Genomic DNA, 27,941 nt, shown 5'->3' on the forward strand with positions numbered 1-27,941 from the left:
CTTCAGTAGACTGTTGAACACTTCCTCCTGTAGCTCCACTGCACTTTGTCCATCCTCACTATCCATGTTCGCCGCCTGCTGTCCTCTTGTCTTGGGTGGCATTTCAAACTATTTAGGCCACTGACTGGTACTTCTGACACAATCTGTTAGAGATTGCACTTCCGGTCGGAGGCATAATAAGACCACGGCGACAGGAAATGTCTTATATATTAATTGATTTGTACACCAATGCAACTTATCTGTGTCATAAAATCAAAGCTTCATATTATGCGGCCCTCACTTAATGTGGAAAACTTGATGTGGTCCCTGAGTCAAAAAGTTTGCCCACCCCTGTTATAAACAGTTATTAGTTTCTCTCCTCAACAAATCCTCTAAACTTAAGGCTGCTGTAAAAGGCTAAAAAAACGTCAATCCAAAAACAAATTAAAACGTCATAGTTAATGGTTTGTTAATATTGAGAATTGAACATTAAAATGAAGTGAGATCGAGATTTTCTTCATCGGATCAGATTTGGAGATTTATTTTAGTTTTTTAAACCATTTTCTTCCAGCTAAAATATGAGTCCACTATCCATAATATTGCTTTCTCCAGTGAAAAACGTGTCTCATCTGAATCAGGAGAAACATGAGATACAGAACAAGCACTATTTGCAAGTGAAAAGTCCAAAACAGTTCTAAAAATGTCTGGATTTTAATGTGAGAGGACAAGAGAGGATGGAAATTTGCACCGAGGAAGCACTATTATGGCCAGAAGTGATGGTTTTAGATTAAAATGTCTTCATTATAGATTTGTTTCTTACAAACATGCAGCTTTTCCCTTCACAAGACGTTAATGAACAGGAGTCACATGGATTACTTGATGTTTTTACCAGTTGTTTGAACTCTCATTGCAGAGGATCCACTGGTGAGCAAGTGATGCAATGCTAAATTTCTCCAAGTCTGTTCTGTTGAAACTCTACATTTTGGATAGCCTGAGGGTGAGTACATTTTCTGCAAATTTTCATTTTTTTGTGTTAACTATTCCTTGAGGTCTTGGTTTATGTTCTCACCCATTCAGTGCCCATTATGTAAAATATATGACTGCCATTATGTCCTTACCCAAAGTATAAGAAGAAAAAAAGTCACAGACTTGGTATAATTTAATTTGTATTAACAAAACAGGGCAAGAACATTTAGTCTGATACAAACATTCAACAACATGGCGAAATGTGCTTTAAAATAGTGCACTCTTGATATAAGACAACTGACAAATGTTCTGATTTAAGAGCGTCTGCATGGACACCCATGTCTCTTCCAGGTGTGCCGACACGCTCTGTGCCCCCTCCATCAGTTCGGGCTGGTCTGCGATGAACCGAAGATGGAGCTGGAACAGCAAGATGACATTGTTAGGGTTAAAAATTCAAGACCAGCATCTTTACACTCAAACACCCCAAATTGTTCTGTTGCTAGATGTTGTTTAGATGTAATTACATGATTGTTTATAAAGTGAATAATTTTAGTAGAATTTACAGTGCAGAAAAACGGGAGACAGCCCTGAAAGATGCTGAACTATAAACCACAAAGGAAAATGTTTGCATATACATTTGCTGCCATCTGGTGTTTAAAAAAACCAAACAAATCCAGTGAGTCCTATCCAGCAAAATTACAACTTTCATTAACAATTTATCTATTAACTTAAAAATACTGAGACAAATTCAAAATCAGAACACATATGCATGTTGGAGCCCTTTTATAAATGAAAAAAAAAAAAGATAATTTGTTAATATTATAACATTAATGGCATTATTTTACTTTATAAGTTTATACTGTATATGAAAAATCATATAAAAGATTACATTTTATATATTTTAACAGCATGTAGAACAATAGCATTTCCACTGATACTGAAAGTTTAGGATAGGAACGATTTTTAAATGTTTTTGTAAGAAGCCTTGTGTTCACCAAGGCTTTGACTTTATTATTTCAGCCTTCAGTGTCACATGATCCTTCATAAATCATTCTAATACGCTGATTTGGTGCTCAGGTGTTACTGGTGCTTAATTAATAATAATGGTTCTTAAACAGTTTTTTCTGCTTAATATTTGTGTGGAAACCATGATACATTTTTTCAGGATTCTTTGATGAATAAAAAGTTAAGTGAACAGGTTTTTTTTTATTAAAATATTTTTGTAATATTATAAGTGCCTTTACTGTCACTTTTGATCTATTTAATACATTTGTGCTGAATGAAACTATTGATTTTAATGATTGTAATGGAACTAAAAGTCAAAGCTATTGTGTTAAGTTGATATGAAAATGTGTGCAATTGCATGCAAATGTAAATAAACGTCAGCAGATTGCTTGTATCGTACCTTAAGGAACAATGCTAGGTAGGCTTGAGCCAGGTCGAAATCTCTTTTGGACTGAAGAATGCTGCTGATCATCTTGAGGAAGCTCTGCATAACTCTGACCTCTCCACCCATATCTGGTGACAGGGCCCGAAGTTCTGTGTCAATGGCAGAGGGGCCCAACTCTCTCAACAGCTTCACTGGCTCCTCATCTGTCATGATGATTAACACACTGATCGTTCACAACACAGATTTTGCAAATTCAATAGTAAAGCATCAAGTATAAAGTACTTACACGAGTTGTTGTCTAAAGCGATTTCAAGCTGAAGGTAGAAGGTGGACTTCTGTGCTAACACTCCCAAGTTGACAACTTTAGACTAAAAAAAAAAAAAAAAAAAAAGGCTAATTACAATAACAAAAAAAATACAATTTAAAAAAACTTTTCTATTTTAATATATTTTAAAATGTTATTTATGTCTAAGCTGAAATTTCAGCAGCCATTACTGCAGTATTTAGTGTCACACAATCCCTCAGAAATCATTCTAATATCCTGATTTGGGGCTCAAGAACCATTTCTTATTATTATGAATACTGAGCATTTATTTTAAATGTAAATATTTCTGTAACAATGAAAGTCTTTACTGTCACTCGCTGAATGTATTTACTTTCTTTAATGGTGGGTTAGGTAAAAATATAAACCAAATGTTTTCTAATAAATAGAAAATCATGTTTTCATATTTACCAGTCAATATTTCAGACAAACTTAATCAATATACTTAATTTAATATATACAATAATTTTAAAACTGACAAATAAATTCCCAACAACAAATACTCCATAGTCACTATCAAGAGTGTTTACCTGGTCCTCTGAGGGTGTGGTGGGTAGAGCAAACTGGGGCACCAGCCCTGGAATGGTGGGAATGAAGAAGGGTGCAGCTTTTGGCAATTTTGGGGGCTCTTTGGGTTTGTTCTTTTTCTGTAGGTGAAGATTTTTCAGTTTTACATGGCCTTACTAACACAGCACAATTAAGCACATACCACTGTTTTTTTTCTTTCTATTTTTACATGCACATACCTTGATGATGTCCAGATGCAGCAGGTTCTTCCAGCGTGAGTCAGGAAGCAGAGAGAGTGTGACCAGATGTTCATCCAACTGTGCTGGTGAAATGTACTCAAGCATCTCAGAACTGTCAGCATCTAAAACTTCCTCCTCTTCTATATCTGTTCACAAGCACACAATCAACGGGACGTAGTCTCAAGTGAAATGATTTTCAAATTATAATTAATATGATAATGTGGTCACACCTTTGCTTGGATAGGTGCCTGGCAGCATGATCACAGTCGGCTCATAGTCTGCAGGTAGAGGGCGCAATGACACCATACTGCACAGTGTGTTATTGGACCTAGAAAAGAACCAAACCGACAGCAAGGCTGAACATACAATATTTCATAAAGCAACTTCTTTGAATCATGATACTAAAAACCGATGGTCATGACAGGCTATGCTTGGAATGCAATGATGACGGAGTATAAAATAAAAGTAAAAAATAAAAGTTCCTCAGAAGTCTGATTTATCAGAAAAATCAGTGCTCAAGTGTTCATGTTGACATTTAACTAACAATAAAAAGTTATTATGTTTACTTCATAACAATAAAAAAGATAGCACAGCAAAAAGACATGTACCATGAACTGAAGGGGACATTTTTAGAATTAAACGTATCAATCAGCAAAACGTATTTGATCATCTGATAATTTAGAGACTTTAGAAATTTGCCTATCAAATATGATACAATTAGGCTTTATATAAAGTTAACTTTTCTACAATATAAAGAATGTATAACACACAGTGTGCATTAAATACCTACTTGGTCTACAATGACAAAGAGCACAGAGCTGGGGAACTGTGTCCCACAATGCACTGAACTCAACCTTGCATTTCAAGGGTGTGTTATTTTATTTATTTATATATATATATATATATATATATATATATATATATATATATATATATATATATATATATATATATATATATATATATATATATATATATATATATATATTTTTTTTTTTTTTTTTTTTTTTTTTTTTATGACCAAAACATTCAAGTTACAGTTATATAATGAAGATGGGCTTAAAGTGCACACTCAGCTTTAATTTGAGGGAATTACAGCTCTTTAATATGTAGGGACCATAAGTAATTGGACAATTGATTCAAAAGCTGTTTCATGGACAGCCGTGGGCTAGTCTTTCATTATTTCCACATCAATTAAGCAGGTAAAGGGTCTGGAGTTGATTGGATTGGAGTTGAAGTGTGCCATTTGCATTTCGGTCGAAGGAGCTCTCCATGCAGGTGAAACAGACAATCGTTAGGCTTCAAAGTCAAAACAAATCCATGAGAGATAGCAAGAATATTAGGAGTGGCCAAATCAACAGTTTGGTACATTCTGAGAAAAAAAAAAAACAAACAAAAAAAAACAAACGCATTAGTGAGCTCAGCAACATAAAAAGGCCTGGACGTGGTGGATGATCGGAGGATCCTCTACATGGTAAAGAAAAACCCTTTCACAACATCCAGCCAAGAACATTCTCCAGGAGATAGTCGTGTCACTGCCAAAGTACCAATCAAGAGAAGACTTAACGAGAGCAAATACAGAGGGTTCACCACAAGCTTGCAAACAAGGCCAGATTAAACTTTTCCAAGAAAACATCTAAAAAAGCCAGACCACTTCTGGAAAAGCATTCTTTGGATGGCTGGAATTAAGATCAACCTGTACCAGAATGACGAGAAGAAAAAAGTATGGAGAAGGCTTGGAACAGCTCATGATCCAAAGCACACAACATCATCTATGAAAAATGGTGGAGCAGTGTGATGGCATGAGGATGCATGGCTTTCAGTGGCACTGGGTTACTGGTGTTTAGTGACATGGCAGAAGACAGAAGCAGCCGGATGAATTCTGAAGTATATAGGGACATACTCTTTGCCCAGATTCAGCCAAATGGAGCAAAGTTGATTGGAGAGCGCTTCATAGTACAAATGGACGATGACCCAAAACATACAGCAAAAGCAACCCAAGAGTTTTTTAAAGTAAAGAAGTGGAATGATTCTGCAATGACCATGTCCATCTCTTGATTTCAACCCGACTGAGCATGCATTTCACTTGCTGAAGACAAAACTAAAGCCAGAAAGACCTACAAACAAACAACAACTGAAGCTGCAGTAAAGGCCTGGCAAAGCATCACAAAAGAGGTAACCTGGTCTCTGATGAGTTCCAGACTTAAGGCAGCCATTGCCTGCAAAGGATTCTCAACAAAATTTAAAAAAAAAATAATTTATGATTATATGTATTTGTCCAATAAAATTTGAGCCCCTGAAATTGGGGAGACTGTGTATAAAAATGGTTGTAATTCCTAAGAATTTGATATTTTTGTTCAACCCCTTGAATTGAAGCTGAAAGTCTGCACTTCAATTACATCTTGATTGTTTCATTTTAATTCTATTCTGGTGGCAAACAGAGGTATTGTGATTAAAAGATTAATCACATTCATCATATGATTCTTCTGCATTCTGAATCTTGCATTCGATGATGACACACACAAACCAGGATGAAGACGAGGGAGCTGACTTTGAGAGAAAAGCAAGCAATTTGGATGCTAAAAGAAAAGAGGAAGTCAGTTAGAGCTCTAGCAAAAACAAAGGGCATGGAGATATGAAGAGTTTGGAAACCACCAGCAACCAACAACGACCTGATCGGCTGAGAAAACAACAGTAATTGATAACAGACAAATAAAAAAAGCTGTGAAAATGAACCCTAAAATACGTGTCTGTAAAATCACCAACAACTTCCAGAAAGCTGGGGTGATGCTCGGACAATCTACTGTCCTCAGGAGACTTTGACACAGAATTACAGAAGCTACACAGCAAGATGCAAACCTCTAATCAGCACCAAAAATAGAAAGGTAAGATTAGAGTTTGCAAAAAAGCACAAAGGTGAGCCAGAAGAGTGTTTATGGACCGGTGAGACAAAGATGAACCTTTATCTAAGTGATGGGAAAGCAAAAATGTGGAGAAAAAAAGGGAACTGCAATGATCCCAAGCATACAGCCTCATCTGTAAAGCATGGTGGAGGTGATGTCATGGCATGGGCATGCATGGCTGCCTCTGGAACAGGCTCTCTCAACTTTACTGATGACTTAATGTATGATGACAGTAACAGAATGAATTTGGAAGGGTACAAACCATCTTGCCTACCAATATTCAAGAAAATGCCACCAGATTCATTGGGAAGTGCTTCATATTGCATCAGGACAATGACCCAAAACACCCTGCCAGTTCAGTCAAGGAATTTATAAGGGCAAAGAAATGGAAAGTCTTAGACTGCCCAAGTCAATCTCCAGATTTAAATCCGATTGAACATGAATTGAGAAATGAGAGGAGAGTAAAGGCAGAAACTCCCAAAACAAGCAACAATTGGAATTGGCTGCATTAAAGGCTGGGAAAAGCATTTCAAAGGATGAGACCAAGAGTCTGGTGATGTCTATGGGTCACAGACTCACTGCTGTGATTGTGCGCAAGGGATCTGCAATTAAATAATAGCTTTTAATCTTTTATTTCTGCCTTATGTTCAACTGTCCCAATACTTACGCTCACATCAATGAGTGGGATGAACTTTAAAAGTGCTGTTCTTTTTATTTGGTAAAACATATATATGTAGAAACGGCTAATAATAAAATGTGACATTCTGTAGTTTTGTCTCATATTCATCTTTTTATTATATTTGCAAATGTTTTGACTCCACAGCCAACAGAGCAATTTTGTCTTTACTGTTCCAATACTTATGGAGGGCACTGTATATATAAATAGAAGACATATATTCACAGTTCATAGATAGTGCTTTGTTTTCGTTTTCATACTTTTTTGAATTTGACAGCCCCTGGTCACTGTATGTTTCTGTTGCATGAAAAAGTCCAGCCTGAACATTTGTCAAAGCATTTGATTTTGTGTTGTATGGAAAAGGAAAAATCATGGTTTGGAAACAACATTATCATGAGAAATAAACTAAAACTTTTCCTAAAATAAGCCATTTATACATGAATGAGATTAAAGTTTCAACCTCAAAAACTCAACCCACAATACCTGGTTTCAGTTATGAGTAAGACAATTGTGCTAATTGCGTTCAGAAATTTTACTGTTCTAATCTTCATCTTAAATGTGTGAAATAACTAATTGAAAAGTAAAAACAAGAGTTGACAGACACAGTATCTGCAAGGCAATCTCTTACCATAAATAAATACCTAGGCCATCAACGTGCGACGAGGCCAGGAAGTTCCCGGTAGGGGACATACTGAGACTGACGGCTGCTGCGTCTACCAGGAAACAATCGACCAAACTATGAAAGACAACATGAGAATGTGGAAGGGTATGAAAGTGTGAAAGGAAATTATTCAATTACTCAATTGGGCCAGAGGGGACTTCATCGCTAGAGGAATCCCCGTTAGAAAAACAAAAATATATCCGATGTACTAAATGTCACTACGGCCACATCTTTGAAAGATAATAATTATCTCTGAATTTGGTTTTACTGGTTACTTTGAAAACTATCAGTGACTGAGTAAACAGAAAAGGTCATCACAAATATCTAACCAGTAAATAATATAGAAAGTGGAAAAGGTGTCACTGGACTGGCCTGGTCTTTCCCTCCTTCAAAAGGCTACTTTTGTGGGTTGTAGTAGGACAATGATGCAATCTCACTTAGCACTCTAAGCATTACCTGTGACATACATGTTACAAGACACAAATGAAAAGAATTTAGGTTTATGCCTGGGTTCTACAGTTACTTCAATCTTGCAAGGCCATATTGTCCAAAAAAAAGAGAGGGATCTTTTACTAGATCTTTGCACTTTAAGTAACAAGTTAACGTGAAAAAAAAAAACTAAACACCCCTATTATTAAAATATTTAGAAGCATTCAATTGAAGCTAATAAACTAAATCCTTAAAAAAATAATTTAAACTAAATAAAATAAAACATAAATACTCCAAATGCATATTTTAGCCCCCCTCACTCCACAACAAATCCTTTAAATTTAATGATATTCAGAGAACCGGAATGACAAATAAAAAGCATATATAAGAAAAACACAAATTATAGTGGCATTCATTGTAAACAACAGCCTAAACAAATTTATTTCAAGTGAAACTGAAACAACTGGTGTGTATTAAATGCACTATACAAATTAACATAGGCTCATGTACCTTTCTCATCCAGCACAAATTACGTTAATTGCATTATATAATTTGCAAGTCAGCATGTTTCAAATGGAAAAAAAAACGTGTATTCTAGAAAATACTGAATATTTATTATTGCTTAATATTGCTTAAAAATTGTTTTATCTTACCCTTTATTAATTTATATTTATGTTTTGAAGCAATATTTAGTTAAATACATTTAACATTTTAATTAAAACAATAAGTAAACAATAAATAAACAATCTCCTGGCCAGAGGAGAACTGGCCCCCCAACTGAGCCTGGTTTCTCCCAAGGATTTTTTTTCTCCATTCTGTCACAGAGGGAGTTTTGGTTCCTTGCCGCTGTCGTCTCTGGCTTGCTCAGTTGGGGACACTTAATTTCTAGTGATTATCGTCAATTTGATTCGAAACTGAGCTAGACAATGACATCTCTGAACTCAATAATGCCTTAACTGAAAATTGAGTGTTTAATCTTATTTTTATACATTACTGACACTCTATCCTCCGATTTGATACTGTTAAGTGCTTTGACACAATCTGTATTGTTAAAAGCGCTATATAAATAAAGGTGACTTGACTTAAATTCTTAAGATGGGACTAATTTATTTCTACAGTTTTGATGTATCAAGTTGTAATTATTATAGTACTTCTAATTATGCAAGCATTAGAAATTAATTGCTTTATGCTCTAAACTTTATACCTGCCAGATGGAAGATCCCATGTTCTGATGTTGCAGTCCATAGATGCTGTAATGAGCCAACGTCCATCTGGACTAAATGTCTGGACAAAAAGCATAAAGCACATTTCATAAACACTTATTATACATTACTTATACCTAATTTCCTCATGCAAAATGCATTTGACTTTCTTTCTTACATGGAACAGAAGGAAAAACCTATTTTGTCCACATTATAAAACACAATGGTAATGACATGTCAAACATTGTGTAGAATTGCACATTCCATAAACATTCCATGAGCATGAAAATTTGAATGAACATGCTTTTGTGTTTCACAGAAGAAAGCAAGTCAAATCATTTGGATGAGTAAATATAAGAACAATTTTAGGTCAACGAATTCCTTAAATACAAGCAGAGTTTGTAATTCATGGGAATTCTCAACTTAATCTTAAAGATGTCAAAGAAATGCATGAATTTCAAATGGAATTGGTCAAATTTGTCCCTTAAACTCACCATGTCGTTAATCTGCCCACGATGCCCAGAGAATCTGCGGACAATTCTCCTGGTCTCCATGTCCAGAACGTGAACGGTAAAATCATCCAGAGCAATGGCGAGCATCCCGCTGTTTGGAGAGATCAAGCATAAATCAACATCATCATTCAAACACTGTCTGGAAAATTATTTTCCTCATACACCCATTGTAGCCAGGTAGATCCAAAATGTTTTAAATTTCAATACAAATCTAGTTAAAATGAACTAAAATTCAATAAAAATCTAGTTGAAAATAAGCACTGCATGTTTTGTCATTAAATGAATACTACAAAAATTAAAAATTTGCTAAATGCTTTTAAAACTGCAGTACAGTAGAGGTAAAAAAAAAATTCATTCAGAAAGAAGCTTACGAGTTTTGACATTGTTAGTAACAACGAGTACAATGATACACCCTAAATAAACATATGTATTTATACTGAAGAGCTAAGCCAAATGCCAAATGCCAAATACAAATGAACAATATTCCTCCCTAAGCAACTTGTGGTTTCATGCCTCAACTGCGAATCTTACGTACTCCGAAAATGCGTTTTTAAAGTTTTTAAAAATTACAGTAATGCAATTGATGTAGCAAAATTATTATTTTTTTTAACCAAAAACAATATATAAGTTTTAATTTAGCCAAAAACCATATGATGCGATAATTACAATAATTTTGGCCCTCCAAAATGGTTTCAGACGAAACTGAAAATTTACTTTTGGTCACTAATTCATACTGCACTTAAAATGAAAATGTGGGAAAAATGTATTAATGTCTCTGATACCTGCCCCTGTGAAGCAGAGATGACGCCGGGGAAGCTGGCAGGTTGTGTTTATGTAACAGCTCCTTGGATTTGAACCTCCAGATTTTCAGAAGGCGATCTGCTCCCACGCTAACTGTCATCTGGTTTAGAGCATCCACAGAGACCCCGCGAACAGGCCCTGCATGTGCTGCACACACACAAAAAAGTCACTGAAATCAGACTTAAAATCGCATGCATTTCACCTCTGATGTTCAGTATGTTAACTCACCCTTGTCATTTCCATAATGCCCTCGATGAAAACCAGACTGCATGTTGTACACATCAATGTGTCCTGAAGACAGTGCAATCACTGCAAAGTTCCCACAGGATGTGATGTCAACAGCCTGGACAACATATGACCAAACTGGATTTGAAATAATCTGTTATAAGGCAGAATGATCAGGTAAACACACGGATTATCTACAAATTTACAGTTGCATGGACATTGAGGCTACGGTTCTTGTTGAAGCGTTCAGGTTCCAGCTTGTGGGCACCAATCGAACCTTTCTGGTAATTCCATGTCGTCGTCACAAGGAAACCACAGTGGCATGCAATAATGCCATCCCAGTCACTCTGACGAGCAGTTTCTATTCAAAACAACAGCATAAAAACAGCATTACACAGTTATGGCTTTCAGGATTTTCATATATAAGGTCATTCTAACACTGTTTTGGCTATCAAGATCCACCTCTGAATGGCTTTAAAATCTAAAGGGATAATTCTTCAATAAATTTAAATTCTCACCCTCATGCCATTTCAAACACATAACACTTTTGTTCATTTTCGGAACACAAATGCAGATATTTTTTTATGAAGTTGAATATTTAAGGAAACCTAACTGTGCATACTTGAACCAATGAGGATTGTTCTTGCACGTCATGCACATACATTAAAACGCATTTTCGTTTCTCATATTTGATGTGCTCTTTCGATGTTGATCAATTGATCAACGTTTATATGGAAGGCCAAATTTAAAGCCATATACGGAGACTTAGATAAAATTGCTCAATTCATATGGATTACTTTTACAATGTCTTTATGTGATTTTTGAAGACTGAAGCTTTTGCTTGTGTGGAATTTCAAGGAACGGACAAAACTGATGAAAGAATATTAAAAATATCTTAAAGGGGTCATATGATGCGATTTCAAGTTTTCCTTTCTCTTTGGAGTGTTACAAGCTGATTGTGCATAGATAAGATCCCTGAAGTTGTAAAGACTAAAGTCTCAAAACCAAAGAGATATTCCTTGTCAAAGTTAAGACTCTGCCACGTCCCCCTAAAACGGCTCAAACACGCCCCCACATGTCTACGTCACGATGTGGAAATATTTGTGCCTTCCAAATGTTCACGCAAAGAGAGAAGGCGTGGTTTCAGTAACCGCAGTAGTGTTGATGCAGCCAGGGACAGAGAGACGCTATGTGTTTCTATGCAAAAGCACTTTATTTGGCCTTCCGAAAATAGATGCAGTTAGGAATCATCAAGATTACTTACAAAGATTGTTATTAGTTCAAGTATTGACTGTTCAAATGCGGACTTTTGCGCGTCGTGTGTGTGTGTGCTCGCGTGTGTGGAGGAGCATCTCGCTGCAGCCTGCGGTGGACATCCAACCCCGCCCACATCCAAGCGTGACGTCACAAGCCAAGCCTGTGTCCAAATACGTCACATACTTATCTTGTCGATGCTTCTTCTTGTTTCAAAATAATAAGTCGAATTGTTTGCAAACCGCTAAAAAGACGAAGTTTGCCATGTTGGTAAGTTAAAAAAAAAAAAGTCTTTAGTCTTAAAGTCTAAAGACTTTAGTCTAAAAAAGTCTTTAGACTTAAAACGTTGACAACTTGAATGTGTGCATGTGTAAACAACAGTTCAGCATGCTTATGTGTTTTGTACTGTACACAGGCACGTTATTACTTGGATATCACTAACATATAAATATGTATGCACAGTGGTGGAAATGGCCGAAATTCACTGGGGGAAGTCCAGCTGGGAGGACGGGGGGAGGTTAATAATGGTCATTTTAGAGTACCTTTCAGATATATTTAATCATAAAACCATTTATAATCTATGAAAACAACTTATGTCATATTTTCTCTAAACCTTCTTGTACATTAAGATGGGCATCTGCAATTCTGCCCAAATTAAAGATACGTTGTTTGACTTTGTACATGTTATAATATAATTATTATTAATGACCTCGTGTTTAATAAAAAAAGTACATTAAAAAAACATTGATTAGTGAAATGAACGAATGATTTCATAAAATATTAGAATGATTGTCTCTCATTGGCCGGATTAGTTAAGCCCTCAAAACACGTCTTATTTAGCGGTACAGTATTGCATGATTTGTAGATTATATTTAATAGTTTACACTTTGCAAAAACGTTTTAAAAGGTAACATTACATTGTTAAGGACTCTACACTTACGTTTCTTTTCAGGAGTACTACTGCTCCTACTTAAAAAAATAAATAAATTAGGAACACCTTCTGATCAATGACAGAAATTAACCTTACTATTATAAGGTGATTTTCGACTCCTTAAAGTATTTTTTTAACCTTTGTAATGCCATTTTTAACTTTATTAAATGTATGTCGTATTGTTGTACCAAAAATAGATTTATTAACTTTTTGTAAAAAAAATAAAAAATTAAACAATCAAGTATCGCTTTTGATTTTTTTTTTCATTTATATGTTTACTATTGAAATGTTGTTGTATGCATTTGTCAATTTTAGTTAATTTCTGTATTTTCTTAAATGTGTGTGTATAGAGTATTTACAGAGTGTTAACTTAGTTTAGTTACTTTTTCTTATTTGTAAGTCGCTTTGGATAAAAGCGTCTGCTAAATGACTAAAAGTAAAGTAAACAATAAATTCATTTAAAATAATAAGATACAATCAGGAAGACCTGAAATCAGCATCAACAATTAATCTTTGCACGGAACAGAAGAGCACAAATGTGGAATATTTACAGACTTTTTAACAAGAGGTGGCATTAATACATTTAATAAAAACAATGTTATGAGATTGAATATAGAAACATTAAACAATTAAAATTTATACTTTAAAAATGAAACTCCCAGTAGGTGGCAGCAAGTCACTGTCTGTCACTGAGTCATTCATCTAATCGATTCGTTCAAACTGCTGATTCATTAAGGAATGAAGCAAGTGACTCATTATGAATGGGTCATTGAATCATCGACTCACTAGATTTGTTCAAAAACAAAGATTATCATTGGCAAACATAATCGAAACAGCGCTGTTTGCTTGAAGATGCGCAGCGGCTCAGCTGTGACTTTATTTCATCAACAAAATAGTTCTCAACAGTTCAGTCAAGTGTTCCTAAAATGTAAGTCGCTTTATATTAACTTTTGAATAAAATCAAGAATGTGTAAATCTGTTGTATTAATTAAATTTCACATTTGCAAACTCTTTATAATCATTAAGTTCATTGCGATCTCACAAACTTCTATTTTAGTGAATGAAGCTCTCTGCAAACTGAATCTATTATTTCTACACTTTGTTTGTTACAATGAATGACAAACTGCAGTCTGCTTTCACGATCTGTGCTGTGAGGAGCAGCATGTGCAGCAATAGAGAAGCATTTCCATTGGCTGCAGTCTGCTCTTGATGGCCAATCAAAGACGGCATTGCCCAGCAAACCATAGACACAAATATCCCGCTACATTTTGTTTAGTCTGCACTGCACTACGGTTTATGCAGAACTGGGTTCGCTTTTGTAGTCTTTTGAATGGATAAAATATAGAAATCACTTTAATTTTAAAATAAATTAACCAGTTGGAAATGAAACGCCGTCCCCCCTCGAAATTCACTCCCGTGAATGATTTGCTGTCCCCCCATCCCCCCATTTCCAGCACTGTGCATGTGCATGTGTGTGTGTGTGTGTGTGTGTGCGCGTTATCCAGCAAGAAAGTGAAATGATGTGGTTCCTCAACCAATTTACTGAGCAAGGGGTCTGTGATCAGTGTCAAAAAAATATAATGTGTGTGGGGAGAAGTAAATACATATGTGAGAGGGATAGAGTGTGTATAGGTAAGAGTGTTATGTATTAAAAAGGGTTATTAAAAAAAAATTGCACATTCAGTTAGTGTTCATTTTATGTCATAAAAATCAGTGCACTATATATTTATTAGTGCACTGATTCTTACAACATAAAATGAATGCTGACTGAAGTGTTTTTTATAACACACACACACACACAAAAAGACCACTCACTTACATACAGTGGTGTGAAAAAGTGTTGGCCCCCTTCCTGATTTTTTTTGCATGTTTGTCAAACTTTAATGTTTCAGATCAAACTAATTTAAATATTAATCAAAGATAACACAAGTAAACACAACATGCAGTTTTTAAATGAAGGGTTTTTTTATGAAGGGAAAACAAAATCCAAACCCACATGGCCCTGTGTGAAAAAAGTGTTTGCCCCCCCTGTTAAAGGTGCCATAGAATGAAAAACTGTCTTTACCCTGGCATATTTAAATAATAACAGTTCTGTACATGGAAATGACATACAGTGAGCCTCAAACACCATAGTTTTCTCCTTCATATGTAAATCTCGTGATTTAAAAAAGACCACTGAAAAACAGGCGAATCAGAACATAACATCGACTGTGACGCAACAGTCGGGATCACTACGCCCCCAACATTTGCATAAACCCGCCCTTGTTCTAAGCCGGCCGAACCATCAGAAGCTCTGCAGGTATTGTAAATAAACAAGCGCGGACAACAGCAAAAATAACAAAATAAAATTTATGTTCCAGGCCGTGCAGGGGGTGTGAAGTGCAGGGATGGGTTGGTGTCTGTATTCAGAAAGGCACAGAAAGCAAATAACGCGAGCCACTAAAGGGACATGGTTAGCTCCTTGCTAGCGGTAGCCTGTGACAGTACATAAGATTTCACTCTCAGTAATGAGAGATGAGGATGATGGCGAATGACTTACAGATCCTGAGCACCACTGACAAGCATCTGATCTTGTGAAATGTGTGGTAAGTACTGTTGCTCCATAATGTAAACATAGTTTGTGTGATCGCGTCTCTTGAAAGTGAACTATAACGCGATCGATGGATCGTTCAAAAGCAGTTTCAATGCCTCGCATATTAATAACGGCTCCCCGATGCCCGCGTTTTATAATACAGTATAATTACCCGACGATATAACTGCGAGAGAAAGTATTTAAATATATATTTTCCTCCCTGTGCTTCCTTCTTGCTGATGAGCCATACTGTGAAACAGCCAATCAGAGCAGAGCTCAACATTGAGCAGCACTGTGAAACAGCCAATCAGAGCAGAGCTCATTATTATTCATGACCCTGCCAAATAAGCCAATAACAGACCGTTTCATTCTAGGGAGAAATCCTAGGGTTGTAAATGGACATGTAAAATCGTTTCTGGAGATTTTTTGCCCTTACCTAAGCCACATACCTTCTGTGTAGATATCAGAGAACAATTTAAAATACTGTATCAATGCATTCTATGGCACCTTTAAAACATTACTGTGGTTTATCACACCTGAGTTCAGTTTCTCTAGCCACACCCAGGCCTGATTACTGCCACACCTGTTTGCAATCAAGAAATCACTTAAATAGGACCTGCCTGACAAAGTGAAGTAGACCAAAAGATCCTCAAAAGCTACACATCATGTTGAGACCCAAAGAAATTCAGGAACAAATGAGAAAGTAATTGAGATCTATCAGTCTGGAAAAGGTTATAAAGCCGTTTCTAAAGCTTAGGGACTCCAACGAACCACAGTGAGAGCCATTATCCACAAATGGCGAAAACATGGAACAGTGGTGAACCTTCCCAGGAGTGGCCGGCCGACCAAAATTACCCCAAGAGCGCAGCGACGACTCATCCAAGAAGTCACAAAAGACCCCACAACAACATCTAAAGAACTGCAGGCCTCACTTGCCTCAGTTAAGGTCAGTGTTCATGACTCCACCATAAGAAAGAGACTGGGCAAGAATGGCCTCCATGGCAGAGTTCCAAGACTAAAACCGCTGCTGAGCAAAAAGAACAAAGGCTTGTCTCAGTTTTGCCAGAAAACATCTTGATGATCCCCAAGACTTTTGGGGAAATACTCTGTGGACTGACGAGACAAAATTTTAACTTTTTGGAAGGTGTCACATTACATCTGGCGTAAAAGTAACCCAGCATTTCAGAAAAAGAACATCATACCAACAGTAAAATATGGTGGTGGTAGTGTGATGGTCTGGGGCTGTTTTGCTGCTTCAGGACCTGGAAGACTTGCTGTGATAAATGGAACCATGAATTCAGCTGTCTATCAAAAAATCCTGAAGGACAATGTCCGGCCATCTGTTCGTGACCTCAAGCTAAAGCGAACTTGGGTTCTGCAGCAGGACAATGATCCAAAACACACCAGCAAATCCACCTCTGAATGGCTGAAGAAAAACGAAATGAAGACTTTGGAGTGGCCTTGTCAAAGTCCTGACCTGAATCCTATTGAGATGCTGTGGCATGACCTTAAAAAGGCGGTTCATGCTCTCAAACCCTCCAATGTGGCTGAATTACAACAAATCTGCCAAGATGAGTGGGCCAAAATTCCTCCACAGCGCTGTAACAGACTCATTGCAAGTTATCGCAAACGCTTGATTGCAGTTGTTGCTGCTAAGGGTGGCCCAACCAGTTATTGGGTTTAGGGGGCAAGCACTTTTTCACACAGGGCCATGTGGGTTTGGATTTTGTTTTCCCTTCATAATAAAAAAACTTTGCTCAAAAACTGCATGCTGTGTTTACTTGTGTTATCTTTGATTAATATTTACATTTGTTTGATGATCTGAAACATTTAAAGTGTGACAAACATGCAAAAAACAAAAAAAAAATCAGGAAGGGGGCCAACACTTTTTCACATGCTATTTTTAATGATATACACTGATCACAGTACCCTTGCACAGTAACTTGGTTGAGCAACCAAATCATTTCACTATGAATTGCTGGATAACTGTGTTTGTGACAAATTATCTTTGTATTCTATATTAATGGAAAGATCACATAATGAGTGTCAATGTTTGTTTTTTGTGTTTTACAGCATTCTACGCATTTTTGGTCCTAGCCTGATGCAGAGAAGTTCTGCTGGGATGAGGGGTTCCTGCTGCTGTTTCAACAGAAAAGAAAGGTATGGAGGGATCATTTCTCTAGATACTATAGTGATTGATTTTTGTGGTTTAAAATTATAAATATTCTTGTATGCAAAATAATGAGAAATACTACTTAGTATGACAAATATTTAGTGGACCAACACACACGTATTCTGTATTTTTAACAGGAGTGCCAAGAGGACTTAAAGTGGAAGTTTGTAAGCAGTGTTGTGCTGAATACAGAGTCACCGTGAGTGAAAGGGCCTGCCTTACTCCAGATGGACAGTAAAAATCAACAAAATGCCATCAAAGACTACCTGGGGTCGAATCGGTTGAAGCAAGAGATGTCTTTTTATTCATCTCTCAGGACCTGAAGTGGGACACTCGCATTGACTGCATTGTTAAAAAGGCCCAGCAGAGGTTGTACTTCCTTCGCCAGCTGAGGAAGTTCAACCTGCCACAGGAGCTGCTGAAACAGTTCTACTCTGCCATCATTGAATCGGTCCTCTGCACTTCAATAACTGTCTGGTTCAGCTCAGCTACCAAAACTGACCTCAGAAGACTACAGAGGGTAGTCCGGACTGCTGAGCGACTCAGTCTCCAAGAACTGTACTTATCTAGAGTGAGCAAAATGGCTGGTAAAATCACTCTGGACCCCTCACATCCAGCACACAACCTCTTTGAACTGTTGCCGGCCATCTGGTCGACGCTACAGAGCACCAGAACAACCAGACACAGACACAGTTTCTTCCCTCAGGCCATCTACCTCACAAACAGTTAAATGTTATCCCCACTGTGCAATAAAACATGTGCAATACCAAATTATCCATACTTGTATTTATTATATATATGTTTTTGATTTAATATATCATCCATCTATCCACATTCCCTTGCATAATTTGTATATAGCACATCTGTACAGTACAATATTCTGATTGCTTGAGTATCCAGAGGAGCTGGACACATTCATATCAAATTGTCTTGCTGAACAAGGCCATGCCATGTTTCTGTGAATAATCTAACAAGGCAAGGAATCTCTCCATATAGCTTATGTATGTGTACTGCATTTCAAGAACTGTTTATCTGATCATTCAACTGTTCATTTATGATAGTTGGAACTTATCTCTTATAGAACAAAGTTTTTGTAAAACTTTTTGTAAAATAATAAATATAAAAATACCTAAACAAGCAAGAGATATCGGTTTATTCATCTTTAAATATGTGGAGGACCTGGACACACTTCATATGAAGTTTTGTTGATGTACAAGGCCTGAATGTCAATGCCATGTTACTTGTTATAATCTATCAAAGCAAGCAATCTCTATTTAGCATATGTATGTGCAGCCTACTGCATATGGAGAATTGTCAATCCTATCAAATGTTAACAATCGATAAGTGGAACAACACATCTTTAGAAAATTAAAATGACAATTGTAAATTATAAAAATGTGTTGTGACTTTTACAATAACATCTTTAGAAAATGAAATGACAATTGTAAATTTTAACAATGTGTTGTGACTTTTACAATAACAAAATCTAATTGTCCCCTTTAAATTTGATAAATCAAAAAGGTGTCTTAGGTATCAGTATCAATAGCAATAAATTAGAATTTATCTCATTACATATATGAATAAGGTAAGGTGTAGAGGTTTTTTTTTATTACAATTAGCCTAATTTAATCAATCAATGCAAGTGTTTTACAGGCTGTTGTGATGACGAAATCAGCTCCAACATTAGACATATTGAATATATTAGATTTAAGTTGTGCCATTTTAGCCAAGACATCCTTTAAAGAAATAAGAAAATGTGTATTAGTAAAACGAAAGGCAACATTATTTTATTTAGATCCCCGAAACGGCTGTAAATTGCTTCGACATAACGTTACTTCTGGGTTTCCCGGGGAATCACAAGAGGTGGCGTAAATGGCACGATTATGGAAAGGGGCGTTAAATTTCCGACTCGTGCTTGTGGTGTTCGGCCATTCACAATGCACTGTGCCTGTTGGCCAATCAGAGCAGACTGCGCTTGTCGCAAGGAGGGACTTTGTAGAAAACGAAGCGTTTGAGAAAGGCGGGGCATAGAGGACCTACAATAATGTACAGTATTTGAAAAATAATGTGTTTTTTGAACATTAAAGAATGTCAACATATTCTGTTACACCAAATACACAAAATAATGATCTTTAAAAAAAGCATCATATGACCCCTTTTATTTGCGTTATAAACATGAACAAAAGTTTAATAAGTTAATGATGACAATTTTCATTCTGGGGTGAACCAATGATTTTTAAAAATATATATACACAGTATTACATTTAAAAACAAAATAATAAATCACACCTGAGGCAAAAGTTGTGATGGCTGGAAGTTTTGCCCTGTCATGCGTCACTCCTTTCTTTTTAGCTCTTGTTTTGTTGAGAGTGCCTGTAGATAAAAATGATAATTGAAGCCTTATACAACGCAAATATTACATGAGGCAAAACGAAATGACATTTGTCCTCATAATGTGAAAATGCTCATACATAAAAGTGAAGTGTGCAATGTTACACTATTGAAACACTTTCAGTTAATGTGCAAAAACAAGTCTCAGTGAAGAGTGCTGTTTGTTTGAGTAACAGATATAGCAGCACTCACCAACCAATGGCGTGAGTTTGGGGGCGGAAAAATAATTTGGAAACATGGCAAGCATCACTATTACTAATAGGGGAAGTCGTGGCCTAATGGTTAGAGAGTTGGACTCGTGATCCAAAGGTTGCGGGTTCGAGTCTCCGGCCGGCAGGAATTGTAGGTGGGGGGAGTGAATGTCCAGCGCTCTCTCCACCCTCAATACCACGACTGAGGTGCCCTTGAGCAAGGCACCGAACCCCCAACTGCTCCCCGGGCGCCGCAGCATAAATGGCTGCCCACTGCTCCGGGTGTGTCTTCACGGTGTGTGTGTGTGTTCACTGCTGTGTGTGTGTGTGCACGTTGGATGGGTTAAATGCAGAGCACGAATTCCGAGTATGGGTCACCATACTTGGCTGAATGTCACTTCACTCACTTCACTACTAATAATAATATGAACAAACTCAAAAGCAAAGTATTAAACCCTCTAAAGCCTACTGTAACATTTGGGCCTCAAAACTTTCCTGAAAAAAACGTTGTACACAATGTAGTACATGTATTACAGACATTATGTCAATTGATTGATAATTTATATTTTTTAACAAGGAAAAGGCATTTAGTATATTTTAAAAATGGTAAATTTGTGGTATATGTCTTTTGTGAAATCCTTAATTTTTATAAAGTAAACGCAAGCATAACTCGCATATTGTAAGTAACACTTCAAGATGAACACTTACTGGAATGAAGCAGACTAAATGTGCTTGATTATCCAAACATCATTTTTTAAAGAAAAATGTTCAAATGTAAGTGTCCAATATGATACATCAGGCTTCTGAGGAATGTTTATTTGTATCTTTCAATCATCACTGCATTGCATTATGGGTTTAGTTTTTTCCCTCGACAAGTCTATGGTCCATATTGTTCTATATCATACTATATGAGCCATAATAAAAAAAAAAAAGTTTGAACATGCCAAGTATTTAAATGTATTACCATGGCCCAAACTCTTGTTGAATCTTTCATGAACTGTTGAAAATGACTGCAAAGTACCATCTTGACCTATTATGAGAAGAAAACACATTAAGATCATTATGCTTGAATACATTTATCTACAACGATTTCCCTTGTCTTCTGTCTTCATAATTGACTTATGACAGTACCTGCGCTAAGAATGTTTAAGCCACTCTGGTCATTGTGTTGAATCTTTGTTGGTGGGGCGCTGTGACCAGTTCGCTGTCTTAGCAGACGTCCGTCCCTTCCGGCAACATCAAAAATCCACACCTAAATCACACAAGCCCTTGTTTACTGCCATAATACACATTGGAATTCTATTTAGGGCTGGGAGATAAATGATATCATATCGAGATCATGATAAAATTTATGTCAAAAACGATGATAAGCACTGGATAAGCCTATCACACAGCAGAAATAAACGTGACAAAAGTCAGTGCATGGTGCTAATAAGTCTTTATATTCTGCATGTCTCTGTGTACATGAATGTTACGGTTTCGTCCGATGCACAAACGCAACGCGTGACGCTCACTGTGTTTTCAGTGTTTGCCATCTCAATGTGTGAGGACTTGAACAGATTAACTTAATCTCCAGAGCTGCTCTGAGAGTCACTTCACCAGCTTTGCACGGCCAAATACTGAAACTGAAAGATCTTCATGACAATCCATCAAAATAAATTTTAGAATCTATTGCATAATAAAATGTAATTCTAAAAGCAATAATAATATTTTCAAGGAATATCTTACAACCAAGTTATTTTATCATTCATTTAAACAGTTAGGCAAAAAAATCAAAATGCACATAAAAAATAGTTTTGTTGTAAATTAATTGTTTTCATTTGAAAAAATTTATTAAATTGTTAAAGTTGCATTAATTCATTTTATTAGACACCATTTTTATGATAAATGTGTACTGGATCATAAAACTCCAGAAAAAAAATAAATTAATTAATTTAGGGTAAAATAAAAGATTTCATGGGTTCCTAAATTAAAAGGTATCTTACTGTGAGGAGTTTAATTGTGAAGAAATAAATTATGTTTACATTCATTCTCAGAGTCTAACAAACATGTAGAAAGCATTTTCTTCCCCATTAATTGTAAAAGAATATTGTGCTAAATATCCATCTCTTACGATATGGAAAAAATATTGTGAGACTATTTGTGGCCATATCGCCCAACCCTAACTACATCTGAATAATTCACATCATAAAAAACAAGCTTCAGCAAACAACACAAACCCGTATGGCTTTGTCTGCTCCGTTAGTGATCAGGAGGGGTTCGTTCTGAAGAAATGTGAGGCCAGCGATGGCTGTTGTATGAGTATCCCGCATCTGACTGACTAGTTTCTTCTCCTATAAATCCCACAGTCCTATGTGTCCGATAGCACTGCCACATGCCATTATTGATGTCCATCTGTCCAAGAACAAGGACAAAGTAAGTGCAATAAAATGGGCCAAAAAGTATAGTATATACATTGTGAAGCCTGGGTAACAACATTACCTGTCCTGAAGGATAAAGCCGTGACCGGACCCCAGTCTTGTTGGAACTTCATCAACGTTTCATCAAATCTGATATTGTGAATGATGATCTGCCCAGATGCTAAACCCACACCCACAACATCTACAGCTGGAGTCTAAAGAGAGTCATTTTGACAGAACACATTGCACACTAGTTACCACTGTTCTATTAAAGTAGTGACTAGTCGGTTTTAGTCTCAATATTTTGAGCAGCAATGCTGGAAAACAGATCAGGACATCCCTGTAAATGGGATGCAACATCTTGGAGAGAATTTTAGCATCTTTGATAGTTCTGTGCAAATTTTATAAACACTTATTTTATACATAAATGAGGTTTCATTTGCTGAATATCTGTCAGTTACTCTTTGAATATGACAATTATGATCATGTGCATTTTTTAAATGTGCAAAGGGTTAAGAATAAAGCAGAATTAAAATAAATTAAGTAATGAGACCAACCTGTTGAAGAACAGTAACAGCAGATGCCCATCCAGGAAATGTAAACAGGAGTTTGCTGGAGTAGGACAAGCAGAATTTTATTTAAATTTTTGATGATCAAATAACATTTACTGCACTACATTACTGCATAATTGAAATAAAGGTTCAGTCTCAAAAAGTCTGTCAAGAAATGTCCAGGTCATTTTTCACCAAATCAAAAGACAAAATATCAATTATATTTGTCAATGTCAATGATTGATATATTTGGCATAAAGAAAACATTCTGTGATTTTCATGATGATTAAGATGATTGACCTCTTCACATTCCCATTATTATCATGTGGAAAAAATATAAATTAAGTCAAACACACATTTATTTACATAAAAAAACAGTACATTACAATGTTAAAATAAATGTTTTCAATTTTAATAAAATTTAAAAAGGATTTTTTAATCCTTTTTACGCATTAATTGAATTAATTAAAATTATAATTGAGAATAATGGTAATTACAAACAAAAAAGCTCAAAAGGTCCAGCAACACCACAGTAAAGAAATTTGGCTGAAATGTAAAAAAAAACAAAGGGAAGTGAACAAAATTGAGATTTTTTTTAATGAAAAAACAAATCGTTAAAACTTTGAATTTAATATAAATTGCATGGGATGTTTTGGTGAGATTAAGCCCTCAAATCTTCATACCAATATTCCGTGATTTAACTGTATATACACAAACTTAAATGTTATGGAAGTACATGCAGAATCCATTAGAAGTGCATACTTTGATTTGATGTTCCACAACTGAAGACTCCCTTGACTGCTTCCAAAAAGGATTTTGTTCAGATAGGTGCTGGGATGCATCAGAGCAGAGACTTCAAATGATGCTTTGCCATATGAAATCTGCAGGTATGCGTCTGCAGTGAGATTGACAGAACATATTACATACACTGTGAAGATATCCTTGATTCTGCTGCAAGAAATACACGTAAACCTAGCAAGACAATAAAAAAACCAACCCTCAGACTCCACATCCCAAATAATGACAACATTTTCCTTGTCAACAGAAATCAGATGATCTCCGAAAGGCAACAGTAAGTGCACATCAGCTTGGTGACCTGTGTATGTGTGAACAACCTGGATGAAAGAGACAAAAACACATTATTACGTCTAACTACTTCTTATTTAATCTAAGTCTCTTTAGTGTTCTGCATCCTGAAAGAGTACAGTATATCTCTAACTGTGTGCACTTTACCTCTTTGTTTTTTGCAAAAGCAGAGATAAGTTTTCATAGACAAGCATACGATCTGCTGCCAGGGTTGAAATATCTTCTGGGAGGGCATTACCTGTATGAGTGGTTATTACAACTGTTTTAATCAAATGCACAAGGAAACTATCATTATTTGATCGTGGATTTGCAAAAAGTGCACTGTAATCACTGTAACATGAATGCATGGAATCCTACTTACTGACTGCAACGATTCCAAGTTTCTTCACCTGCCAGGAAAAAAGATGGGTTTGTTTTATACTGCACTCAAAGAATTAAGAATTACAGCTATTAAGCACATAATCTAATTTTAACACCTCCATATTTGGTTAAATGGTGAATGAAAATTGTTATTAATTACTCACCCTCATGTCGTTCCAAAGCTGTACGATCTTCGGTCATCTTTGGTACAAAGATATTTTTGATAAAATCCGAGAGCTCTCTGACCCTGCATAGACAGCAAGGTTACTACCACGGTCAAGGTCCAGAAACGTAGCAAGGACATTGGTAAAATAGTCCATGTGACATCAGGGGTTCAACCATAATTTTATGAAGCTACGAGAATATTTTTTGGGCGCAAAAAAACATAAATAACGACTTTATTCAACAATTCTCCTCCTCCTCATCCCTGTGGCGCGCCGCCATTGTGGAGAGGGTATGCTCGTGCTGATGCATGTGCATGTTACGTAAGCAGCAGCATCAAGCGCATGCCTTGTTTACATGAAGCAGAAGTAAGCGCATAAGTCATGATACTCTCTTTTGTTTTCTCCATTCTGTCACAGAGGGAGTTTTGGTTCCTTGCCACTGTCGCCTCTGGCTTGCTCAGTCGGGGACACTTAATTTCTAGTGATTATCATCAATTTGATTTCGCAGATACTATTTAAACTAAACTGAGCTAGACAATGACATCAATGAACTCAATAATGAAATGCCTTAACTGAAAATTTAGTGTTTAATCTTATTTTTATACATTACGGACACTCTATCCTCCGATTTGATACTGTTAAGTGCTTTGACACAGTCTGCATTGTTAAAAGCACTATATAAAGGAAGGTGACTTGACTCTCTCCACAATAGAGTGGTGGAACTATGATGTCACTTTGTAGGCAAAAACCCGGAAGAGAGTTAGCATTTTTGCACTTCTGGTTTCATCATCCCAGAGTCGATGGGATTGTGAGTTTGATTAAGGGGGAAAGGAAAGGGAAGTGGTGTGTGGCCAAGTATGGTGACCCATACTCGGAATTTGTGTTCTGCATTTAACCCATCCAAGTGTACACAGTAGTGAACAAACACCCGGAGCAGTGGGCAGCCAATGCTGCAGCACCCAGGGAGCAGTTGGGGGTTCGGTGCCTTGCTCAAGGGTCTCACCTCAGTCGTGGTATTGAGGGTGGAGAGAGTGTTGGTTATTCACCTCCCCACCTACAATCCCTGCCGGACCTGAGACTCGAACCATGACCTTCGGGTTACAAGTCCAACTCTCTATCCATTAGGCCACGACTGCCCCTAAAATAAGGTCCGTGGTTCACACAAGCTCAAGATACTTTCACGTTTTATTCTACGACATAAAACACACCAGTTAAACCCCACTTGTGATTTTTTTAAACTGTGCTTTTTGTCAAGGGAACCAGTGTGATGCTAACAGCCGATCGGCCTACAAAGTGACGTCATAGTTCCCTCACTATGCACTCACAGCATAAGGGGGAGGAGAATTGTTGAATAAAGTTGTTATTTTTGTTTTCTTTGCACACAAATTTTTTTCTCGTAGCTTCGTAAAAATATGGTTGAACCCCTGATGTCACATGAACAATTTTACTGATGTCCTTGCTACGTTTCTGGACCTCGATCGTGGTAGTAACCTTGCTGTCTATGCAGGGTCAGAGAGCTCTCGGATTTTATCAAAAATATCTTCATTTGTGTTCCGAAGATAAACAGAGGTCTAACGGGTTTGGAACGACATGAGGGTGAGTAATGACCGAATTTAAATCTTCGGGTGAACTATCCCTTTAATTACTGCACCCCACCCCAACCCCCACTTTATTTTAAGGGATCCTGTTACAGTGTAATTACAGAGAAATAATATTAAATAACAACATGTACTAACTATAGGTTTAAGTCTGGTTTAGTTGATTGATAATTTACTGTTACTATAGTATAATATACTATAGCAAGTAATTATAATGCATAAAACTGCGCAAAATAAAGTGTTACCAAAGTATGCATGAAATTAATTTGTCACTTTGAAAACATACTTATAACCAGTTTAGTTATATATAGATTAGTGTTCTTTAATACCAAAAAGTACTATGGTACTTAGAAGAAATTTGGATTTGTGGCTAACTATGTGGTGATACGGTGATGGTATCACACGGCGATGCTATGAAAAGCTTGTTTACATGGTACTCCCGGGTACTCCCAAGAAAATCGTAGTACTACCACTGTACAGGTCCAAAGTATTACCTTGTTTTTGGACGTGGTATCACGGTACTGCCGTCGTATATTGAACATTTATGGTGGTAACTTACCACGGTAACGTTATATTCTTACGTTATATTCTTGGATACCACGTTAAGTCTCCATACCATCATCACTGTACGATGGTACCGTCACAGTACTTTTTGAAAATGACACATTGATATTTGCACAGAAATTCACGTAACATATGTACAGTGTATTAACGTTACATGCTACGTTCAAGACTACAATTGCACGTCCAAAAAACACATGGTACGCTACTACTTTTTGGTAAGTTATGTACCATGGTTTTCAAATGATTCTCTCAAGTTCTTCTCAGTTCATTTATCCTGCACTTACATTATAAGTGTGGAAGCACTGTCCGACTGCAGTGAGCACATAGAACTCTCTGTGTTTCTTATGGAAGCGAAGCACGTGCGCCAGATGATTACAGTAAAGTCCCAGCGCCCTCAATCCAGAGAAGATCGCGCTTCCTTTCTTTCCCGCAGACATGCTGCTCGCGTATTTTCACCCGTGGAATCTTCAATTTCACTGACTGTAACAGAATCCTGATAAATGTCTAATACCGTGTCCTCCACATTTCTGTATCACTAGCCGCTGTTGTCAAGGAGTGTTACACTAAACACGGCTCGTGTGGAAACTCTCTACAATAGGTTCCTACTAATTCCTCTTAGGTTTTAGCCGGTTGACAAACCAGCTTATATGTTGCATTACCGAGGTTCCTCCTTACAACATTAATCATCCCATTATCAAGTGTTTTTTCTTTCCTTTTCTTTTCTTTTCTTTGTTGAAAAGAGCTTCTTTTTAATTAATTTAAACGCATTATCTTTTATTGTCAAACTAACAATACACACACACACAGAGCGAGAGAGTCTCTTAATATAAAATGTAAAAATATGAAAAAAATAAAGTGACAGTGCATTTACCCAAAGAAAAAATATTTTAAATAT

The 27,941-nt window shown here is 36.6% G+C and overlaps 1 pseudogene across 1 annotated transcript; it reads right to left on the bottom strand.

The window, feature by feature from the left end:
- Positions 1 to 1,121: 1,121 nt before the first annotated feature.
- Positions 1,122 to 27,583, bottom strand: LOC306869681 (WD repeat-containing protein 36-like; annotated as a pseudogene). Its single transcript, XR_013785814.1, has 23 exons — positions 27,331 to 27,583; positions 24,722 to 24,749; positions 24,508 to 24,598; positions 24,272 to 24,389; positions 24,037 to 24,169; positions 23,281 to 23,335; positions 22,806 to 22,938; positions 22,544 to 22,718; positions 21,456 to 21,576; positions 21,289 to 21,354; positions 20,032 to 20,115; positions 11,019 to 11,173; positions 10,816 to 10,930; positions 10,569 to 10,734; positions 9,769 to 9,877; positions 9,277 to 9,356; positions 7,611 to 7,718; positions 3,634 to 3,731; positions 3,404 to 3,549; positions 3,188 to 3,304; positions 2,622 to 2,703; positions 2,351 to 2,538; positions 1,122 to 1,362 (listed from the first exon to the last, which is right to left on the bottom strand). The product of XR_013785814.1 is annotated as a WD repeat-containing protein 36-like (transcript).
- Positions 27,584 to 27,941: the final 358 nt, after the last annotated feature.

This window comes from Barbus barbus, assembly GCF_936440315.1.
Source record: "Barbus barbus genome assembly, chromosome: 5".
Classification (NCBI taxonomy): domain Eukaryota; kingdom Metazoa; phylum Chordata; class Actinopteri; order Cypriniformes; family Cyprinidae; genus Barbus; species Barbus barbus.